Below are 9,346 nucleotides of genomic sequence, written 5' to 3' on the forward strand. Positions count from 1 at the left end.
CAGGGACCGTCTGGTCTCCTGACGCAGGGAATGTCTGGTCTCCTGACTCAGAAACAGTCTGGTCTCCTGACGCAGGGACCGTCTGGTCTTCTGACACAGGAAGTGTCTGGTCTCCTGACACAGGGAGTGTCTGGTCACCTGACGCAGGGTCCGTCTGGTCTACTGACGCAGGGACTGTCTGGTCTCCTGACGCAGGGAATGTCTGGTCTCCTGATGCAGAAACAGTCTGGTCTCCTGCCACAGGGAACATCTGGTCTCCTGATGCAGCGAGTGTCTGGTCTCCTGATGCAGCGAGTGTCTGGTCACCTGACGCAGGGAGTGTCTGGTCTCCTGACGCAGGGTCCGTCTGGTCTCCTGACGCAGGGTCCGTCTGGTCTCCTGATGCAGGGACCGTCTGGTCACCTGACGCAGGGACCGTCTGGTCACCTGACGCAGGGACCGTCTGGCCTCCTGACACAGGTAATCTCTTTTTTCTGAGAGCGGCTGTACCTTTTCCAGTTTTCTTCACACTGCATGGCTCTATTTTCATCACTTCTCTCTGTCTTTTTTCACTTGCGACGCTGCATGACTAATGTGATTAATTTCTACCCAGCCAGCTTGAGCTGTGAGTGCAAACTGCTGAGATTCACATACTGTCCTGTGACTCATTCACTCCTCATTTACTGCAGCTGCAAACTTACTGTTTCCTAAACACTGCTTTCATTTAAAAACTTTTTTTTCTTCCTCCTCAATGAATATCTCATTTTGCATTTATGTAGCACCCTTAAGAGAATGGGATATAGGTGCAGAAGTAAGCCATTTAACTCATCATAGGGAGGGTTCAGAAGAGATTTACCAGGATGTTGCTGGATATGGAACGTTTGAGTTAGAAAGAAACAGGCTGGGACTTTTTTTTCACCGGAGTGTAGGAGGGTGAGAGGTGACCTGGTAGAAGTTTATAAAATAATTTGAAGCATAGATAGAGTTAATGGTAGTTGACTTTTCCCTAGAATGGGCGGATTTCAAGACTAGAGGACACATTTTTAAATTGAGAGAAGGGAGATTTATAGAAGATGTAAGAGGCTAATTTTTTACAAAGAGAGTGGTTTGCGTGTGGATGCAGGTACAGTTACAACGTTTAAAAGACATTTGGAAATATACATGAATAGGAAAGGTTTGGAGGGATATGGGCCAGGAAAAAGCAGGTGGGACTAGTTTGTAGAAACAAGAACAGAAGTTGCTGGAAAAGCTCAGCAGGTCTGGCAGCATCAATGAAGAAAAAATCAGAGTTAATGTTTCAGGTCCGGACACCCTTCCTCAGAACACTTCCCCAGTTCTGAGGAAACGTCACCAGACCCAAAATGTTAACTCTGATATTTTTCCTCACAGATGCTGCCAGACCTGCTGAGTTTTTCCAGCAACTTCTGTTTTTGTTCCTGATTTACAGCAGCTACAGTTCTTTTGGTTTTCATTTAGTTTGGGATTATGTTTGGCATGGACTGGTTGGACTAAAGTGTCTGTTTCCATGCTGTATGACTCTATGAGTCTGCTCTGCCATTCTGCGTAATGAACCAGCATCTGTGGTAAAGCAATCCACAGATTCACTGCCTTCTGAGAGAATAAATTGTTATTCATCTCTGTCTTAAATATGTGACTCCTTATTCTAAGATGATACCTTCCAGTCCTAGACTCTCCCATGAGGGGAAAACAATATTTCCTTATCTATCTTGTCAAGTCCCCTATGAATTTTGTACATTTCAATGAGATCTCCTCTTATTCTCCTAGACTCCATGAGCACAGGTCCAACCTACTCAACGTCTCCTCATAAGACAGTCCCTCTACACATGGTATCAACCCAGTGAATCTTCTCTGGACTGCCAGTACGTCATAGATAAGAGGCCCAAAATGGTTCACAGTATTCTGTGTGTGGTTTAATAGTGCCTTGTACAGTTTTAGCAAGATCACCCTATTATTAAAGTCTATTCCATTTGAAATAGAGAGTAACATTCTATTTGTCTTCCCTATTACTTGTTGAATTTGTGTGCTACTTTTTTGTAATTTGCACTCAAGAACTCCCAAATCCCTCTGTGCTGCAGCTTTATGCAGTCATTCTGCATTTAAATAATATTCATCTCCTCTAGTCTTCCTGTCAAACTGCATAAACACACATTTCCCCACGTTATATTCCATTTTCCAAGTCTTTGCCCAATTACTTACCCTGTTTATATCCCCTTGCATCATCTTCAGTATTTGCTTTCCCACCTATTTTGGTGTCATCTGCAAACATGTGATGGTATATTCACTTTCTTCATCCAAGTCATTAATATATAATAAATAATTGTGACCCCAATACTGATCCTTGTTGCACTACTCTAGTTACAGGTTACTGACCTGAAACTGCCAGCTGTCTGCCTTCTATCAGTTAGCTAATCCTCTATCCATGCTAATATACAACATCATTGGCTCTTGTTAGATAGCCTGACCCTGTGGTCCTTATCGAATACCTTCTGAAAATCTAAATATATTACATCTACTGCTTCCCCTTTATCTATCTTGCTTGAGACCTTTTCAAAGAATTTGAATACATTTGTCAGGCATGAATCCCTCTTTGTGAAGATATGCTGACTCTGCTTGATTTTATTATGTATTTCTAAATGCTTTGCTATTACGTCCTTTATCATAGACTCTAACAATTCTCAATAACAGATATTAAGCTAACTGGCCTGCAGTTACCCATTTTCTTTTCTCCTTCCCTTTTTTATCTACAGGTGTTACGTTGACAACCTTCTTAGATTCTTCTAGAATTTATGGATTCTTGGAAGATGACTACCAGTGCATCCAGTATCTCTGTACTACTTCATAGAAAGATAGCAACGTAGAAGATAAGAGCAGGAGGAGGCCTTTCGGCCCTTTGAGCCTGCTCCACCATTCTTCACGATCGTGGCTGTTTGTCAAACTCAATAGCCTAATCCTGCTTTCTCCCCATAACCTTTGATCCTATTCACCCCAAGTGCTATATCTCATTGCCTCTTGAATAAATTCAATGTTTTGGCATCAACTACTTCCTGTGGTAAAGAATTCCACAGGCTCACTACTCTTTGGGTGAAGAAATGTCTCCTCATCTCCGTCCTAAGTAGTCTACCCCGAATCCTCATACTGGTTCTGGACACACCCACTATTGGGAACATCCTCCCTGCATCTACCCTGTCCAGCCCTGTTAGAATTTTATAAGTCTCTATGACACCGCCCCTCATTCATCTGAACCCTAGCTAAAACAATCCCAACCTGGTCAATCTCTCCTCATACGTCAGACCCACCATCTCCGGAATCAGCTCGGTAAACCTTCGCTGCACTCCCTCGAGAGCAAGAGTATCCTTCCTCAGAAAAGTAGACTAAAAGTACACACAATATTCCAGGTGTGGTCTCACTAAGGATCCTGAACAACTGCAACAACACATCCCTGCTTGAAATGAATATTCTAGGATGCATCCGATCAGGTCCAGGGGACTTACAACCTTTTGACCTCATTAATTGCCTTATACCTGTCTCTAACGATTATTATTGTCTTAACTTCATTTCCTACTTATCATCCTTTATTATTTTGTATTTTTGGAATGGTAATATGCACCATGAAGACTGGTGCCAGGTATTTAATCAATTTCTTTGCCATTTCCTGGTCTCCATTGTTATGTCCCCAGCCTCATTCTTGAAGGGGGCCTATGTTCAGTTTGGCTTCAATCTTTCTTTTTACAGAATTAAAGAAACTCTTGCTAATAATATTGACATTAATTGCTAATTTATCCTCAAAGTTTATTCCTTCTTGTTATTAGTTTTTGATCATCTTTGTTCGTTCTTAAAACTTTGCCAATCCTCTGGCAATCCCCACCAAAACTTTGACACGTTGTGTGGATTTTTTTTCAATGTGATGGCATCTTTCATTTCCCTGGTCAACCACAGTTGGCTTATCCCCTTCCTGGAAGGTTTCTTTCTCACTGGGATATGCCTTTGTTGTGAGTGACAAACTATTTCTGAAGCATCTATCCCTAATCGTCTTTGCTGCAAAACCCCTTTCCCAATCCATTCTAGTTAACTCCACCCTTGTTCCTTTGTACCATGGCATGGTCATTGTTTTCTAGGGATTTCTTTTTCTTTGAGATAATTTATTAAACCTCCCTTATCATACATTACCAATTCCAAAATAGCCTGATCCCTTGTTAGATCCAAAACATATTGTTCTAGTAAACTGTCCCAAATATGTATAAATTAAAAACAGAATATATCGGAGAAACTCAGCAGGTCTGGTCACATTAGTGGAGAGAGAAGTAGAGTTTATGTTTGGGTTCAGTGTAACTTTTCTTCAAAACCCAGTTCCAAAGAGAACTCACACCGAACTCGAAAGATAAACAGTTCAGCTGTTTTTGACATTAACATTAACCAGTTTTTGTTTTTATTACAGCATCCCACAATGTTTTTCTTTTTTACATTCTATGAATTCTTCCTTGTGGCTGCCTCTGCCAATTTGACTTTCCCAAATTACAATGAAGGTTAATGTCACCCGTGATTAATGTACTGCCTTTTTTACATGCCCTCCTTATCTCCTGAGCTATTCTGTGTCCTACAATGTAGCTAATGCTAGGGGTCTTGTTCCCCTTGTTATTTCTTATTTTCACCCGTATGGATTCTACATCTCCTGATCCAGGATTGTTTCCTGCTATCGTACTTATTCCATCTCATACAAAGATATCCCATCACCTTTTCCTTCCTGCCTGTCCATTTGGAAAGTCACATCCCCCTAAATACTTAATTCCCAACTTTAGTCTCCTTGTGACCATGTCTCCACAATGGCTATAAGATCATATCCTTTAATCTCTACTTCTGTTGTTCATTCATTTATTTTGATCCGCAAATGACCTGCATCCAAGTGAACAGCTACTAGATTGCCTTTTTACCACTGCTTCCACCTTTGACCTAAGTGTTGCTGGTTTTTTTTCCCAAGTTTGGACACTCTGTCCCTTCCTATCTCACTTTATATTATCTAAATAGATCATTATTTAAATAGCTTTCCCACAATGCTGCAGTATCTTTTTTTGATTTGTAATCATAAATATCCCTTCTCCAGAACCCACCCTCCTCTAATTAGTTTAAAGTCCTCTCTACAGCCCTAATTATTCAGTTCGCCAGGACTCTGGTCCCAGCATGGTTTGACTGAAGCCCATTCCTCCTCCCAGCTCCCTCCTACCCCCAGTACTGGTTCCAGTGACCCACAAACTCAGTGAAACTCATTGCTCCCATTTTGAACTACACATTTAACACCTTTGACTTTATTTACCCTGTGCCAACTTGCCTGTGGCTTAGGTAGTAATTACGAGAGTATTGCCTTGGAAGTTCTGATTTTCAATTTACCTCCTAACTGTTCAAATTTTTTCAGCAGTCCCTCCTTCCTAGTCCTGTTGGTGTTGTGGATGGTGATGACTGGATCCCTCCACTCCCCACTCCAGGTTCTTCGACAACACTCAGTGGATGTCCTTAACTCTTGCACTGGGTAGCAACGCAGCCTTCAGCACTCCTGCTCATGGCTGCAGAGAACAGTAGCCTATCGCCCTAGTTACACTGCCCCTATCACCGTAACATTCCTATTTCCATCCTCCACTTGACTGGCTTCCTGTACCATGGTGCTAGGGCCAATTCAATTATCCTCTCTGCGTTCTGACTCTCGTCCATGCAGCGTGTAAGAACCTCGTAACTGTTGGACAATATTGGGGGTTGAATGCTATTCTTGGGTCCCCCTACCTGCCTCAGCCTGCAGTTACACCCTCCTGTCACTGACCACAGGCCAAATTCAAAATGACCCAATCTGAGGGATATGATTTGGCACAAAGTCCAGGCAGCTCCTGCCTTCCCTGGTGCGGTGCAATGTCTTCGGCTCAGATCCCAGCTCCTCAACTTGGAGCTGAGGTGTTTCAGCCTGCAAATATGCTTGTTCTGGATCACCTTGGTGTCCAGCAGCTTCCACATGCTGCAGCAGCGTCACATCACCCACTCTCTTGTATTTGATTCAATTTGTTACTTACTGTAGATTCCCTGCTCTTTACACTTTGCTGTGACATTTTAAACTATAAAAACTAACACCAGCATCAATCTTTTAAGAAAGGAGAGTTGAAAAACACCAGGGACCTAAGCACAAAGTAAGACCTTACTTTTACTTTACAGTTTAGAAATATTCGCCAATTCCAGTTGCCAATCAACAGCTGTCCCTGCATTCATGTCACATAGAGTCATCAAGCAGTCCAAACAGTTCATGCCGAACACAATCCCAAACTAAACTAGTCCCACCTGCCTGCTCCTGGCCCATATCCCTCCAAACCTTTCCTATTCGTGTACTTATCCAAATGTCTTTTAAACTTTCTAACTGTAACTGCATCCACCACTGCCTCAGGAAGTTCATTCCACATGTGAACCACCGTCTGTGTAAAAAATTTGCCCCTCATGCCTTTTTAAAATTTCTCTCCTCCCAACTCAAAAAATGTGCCCCCTAGTCTTGAAATCCCCCATCCTCGGGTAAAGACAACTACCATTGACCCTATCTATACCCCTCATTATTTTATAAACTTCTATCAGGTCGCCTCTCAACCTCCTACTCTTCAGTGAAAGAAGTCTATCCAGCCTTCCTTTATAACTCAAACCTTCCATACCCGGCAACATCCTGGTAAATCTCTTCTGAACCCTCTCCAGATAATAATATCCTTCCTGTAACAGGGTGACCAGAACTGGACATAATGCTCCAGAAAAGGCCTCACCAATGTCCTGTACAACCTTAACATGACGTCCCAGCTCCTATACTCAAAGGCCTGAGCACTCATGATGTCAGCCAACGGCTGATCTCGCTGCAGGCTCACCTTTGGATCCGGTCCTTTTTATCTTCTCCTGCTCATACGGAGAGAGTTTAACGTGTACAGTACACCTCCTATAAAGCATCTCGGTCCTCTTTTACACAAAATTCTACTTTGAGCCAAATTCCCACTCACTCGGCCTTTGCCTCACTCAGGAAAGTCTCCACTCTTGACACTATGCCCCTTCCTGACAGCACAGTGCAAAAATAAAAATCCATTTCTTGAACGGATCTGCTCAGCGTCAATTCTTTATTTTTAGGAAAAAAGACCTTGCACCCGCTGCATTCGATTAACTACCAGCAGTGTTGGAGTAGTTCTAATCAGACACATAATGACAGACGTCCAGGGCAGGTGGGACGAGAACCTGGAATTTCTCGCTCACTACTGCTGAGCCTCAAAAACCCTCTCTTATATGTTTCAAAATTTTGTAATCGACCTGCTCGTGGATGTTATGACACACCTCGGGACCGGGTGGGGCTTGAGCCCCGGTCTCCTAGTTCAGAAGTAGGAACGCTACCACTCCACCACAGCAGCCCTCAGAGTCACTTTCTTAGCTACAATACTCAGCACCTCAGTCAAGCAAAGGGATATTGAGTGCTAACTGCAACCATCTTGCGGATGCCCATTTTCCTCGGGCTGTTTGTAACTTACCTAAAGGCATGAGTGTGACATTCTGTCTAAAAGTAACTGGCACGGCAGTAATATCCCTTCCTCTGGATCAATAAGTTCAGGTCTTACCTGCCTGAGAGGAGTGTAAATACATCGCTGAACAGATATCTATCTCGAAAATGAACCAGCGTTGTAAACGTCCCGAGATTAGTTGTTTAATAAAACTTGATAGCGAATATGATAAGGAGCTATTATGGCAGGTGACTTGGTTTCACATTTTAAGGAGCATGGAGGCAGCGCTGGGGTTTGGGAGTTGCCGGGGGGTTGGGGTGGGGAGCCAGGATGTTTGGAGTGGTTTTCCAGAATTTCGGGTGTAGGTAGTCAGCAATATAGAAGCAGGATTCGCCCCCATCGAGCCTGCTCCACCATTCAGTAAGATCATCGCTGGTCAGGTTGTGGTAACAGTTTCACCTTCTGGTCTATCGACCTCCCCGGCCTCTCCGGTAACTATCAACTCCCATATCTTTCAAAAACCTAACTAAATCAGCCTCAAATACATTTAAAGACCTGGATCCCCAACACTTTCTGTGGGAGAGAATTCTACACTTTAACCGTCCTCTGAGGGAAAAAGATGATTCTCCTCATCTCTGTCTAGAAGGGGAGATATCTTATTTCTCAATCATTGAATCCCTCCAGTGTGGAAGCAGGCCATTCGGCCCATTGAGTCCACACCTACTCCCACCAAGACCCATCCCCCCACTCTATCCCTGTATTTCCCATGGCTAAACCACCTAGCCTGCACATCCCTGGAAACTATGGACAATTTTCCATGGCCAATCCACCCTAGCCTGCATATCTTTGGACTGTGCGAGGAAACCAGAGCACTTGGAGGAAACCTACATAGACACGAGGGGAAATCACATCCCTCTGCTTTCAGTTTCACCCACAAGAAGAAGCACTCTCCCAGTATCCAATTTCCCTCAGGATTTTGACGTTCCAGTGAAAATGCCTCTTACTCCTCGAAACTCGAATGTGCACAGACTGAACCTGTTCAGCTTCTCTTCACAATATAAGCCCTTTGTCCAAGGACTGAGCTGCATGAGGGTCCTCTGAGCTCCTTCGAAAGGAATTCTATCATTTTTAAAACAAGGAGACACTGTACTGCAGGTATGTTCTCACTGATGCCCTGTACAGCTACAATAAAATGTCCTACTTTTACATTCCATTCCCCTTGACCATAGACAGTGACACTTCACCTGCACAGGCGCCAACATTTGAGAAGGTTCGACAGTTTCTGAATTATGGGGGATGTTCAGCCGGATCTTATGCAGATCGGGTAGGGAAAGGGCTCTGGACGGGCGAGAAAGTGAGGACGAGGATTTTAAAATCCAAGCGTTGCTGTGCCAGGGGCCAGCATAGGTCAGTGAGTGAGTGCAGGAAGTGACAGATTGATGCGAGTTAGGGTAGCACAGCTCAGATGAGCTGAAGCTGATGAAATGTTGGTGATGGAAGGACAGTCGGGTGTATGGTCCGCAAAGCCCACCCTCCTCCCTTTCTTTCCAATCCCTACGGGACAAGGTTACATTATTACCAACCCCTCAAAGCCTGACTTTAAATGCTGAGTGAAAGACTTTTTATTTCTTTATTTTTCTAATTTTTTTTTTCTTCGCCCTCAAGAATCTGTACCTTCGCGGTGTGGCGACTTGTAAACTTTTCGCTGGACTCATTTCGGTAAGTGTGACAATAAAGCTAATTCATTTAAGCAATTCAAACCCAGCCTCACCTGAAGGGCAAAGACACGCATGGTCACAGTCAAGAGTTCAGTGCGGCACTCCCTCAGTACTGACCCTCCGACAGTGCGGCACTCC

General features: G+C 43.7%; 1 protein-coding gene across 1 annotated transcript in view; it reads right to left on the reverse strand.

Moving 5' to 3' along the window:
* The window catches only part of gabbr1b (gamma-aminobutyric acid (GABA) B receptor, 1b), a 52,437-nt gene that overhangs the window by 32,624 nt on the left and 10,467 nt on the right, over positions 1-9,346 (reverse strand). The gene's annotated exons all lie outside the window — the stretch shown is intronic.

This window comes from Rhincodon typus, chromosome 35 (assembly GCF_021869965.1).
Source record: "Rhincodon typus isolate 14 chromosome 35, sRhiTyp1.1, whole genome shotgun sequence".
Lineage (NCBI taxonomy): Eukaryota > Metazoa > Chordata > Chondrichthyes > Orectolobiformes > Rhincodontidae > Rhincodon > Rhincodon typus.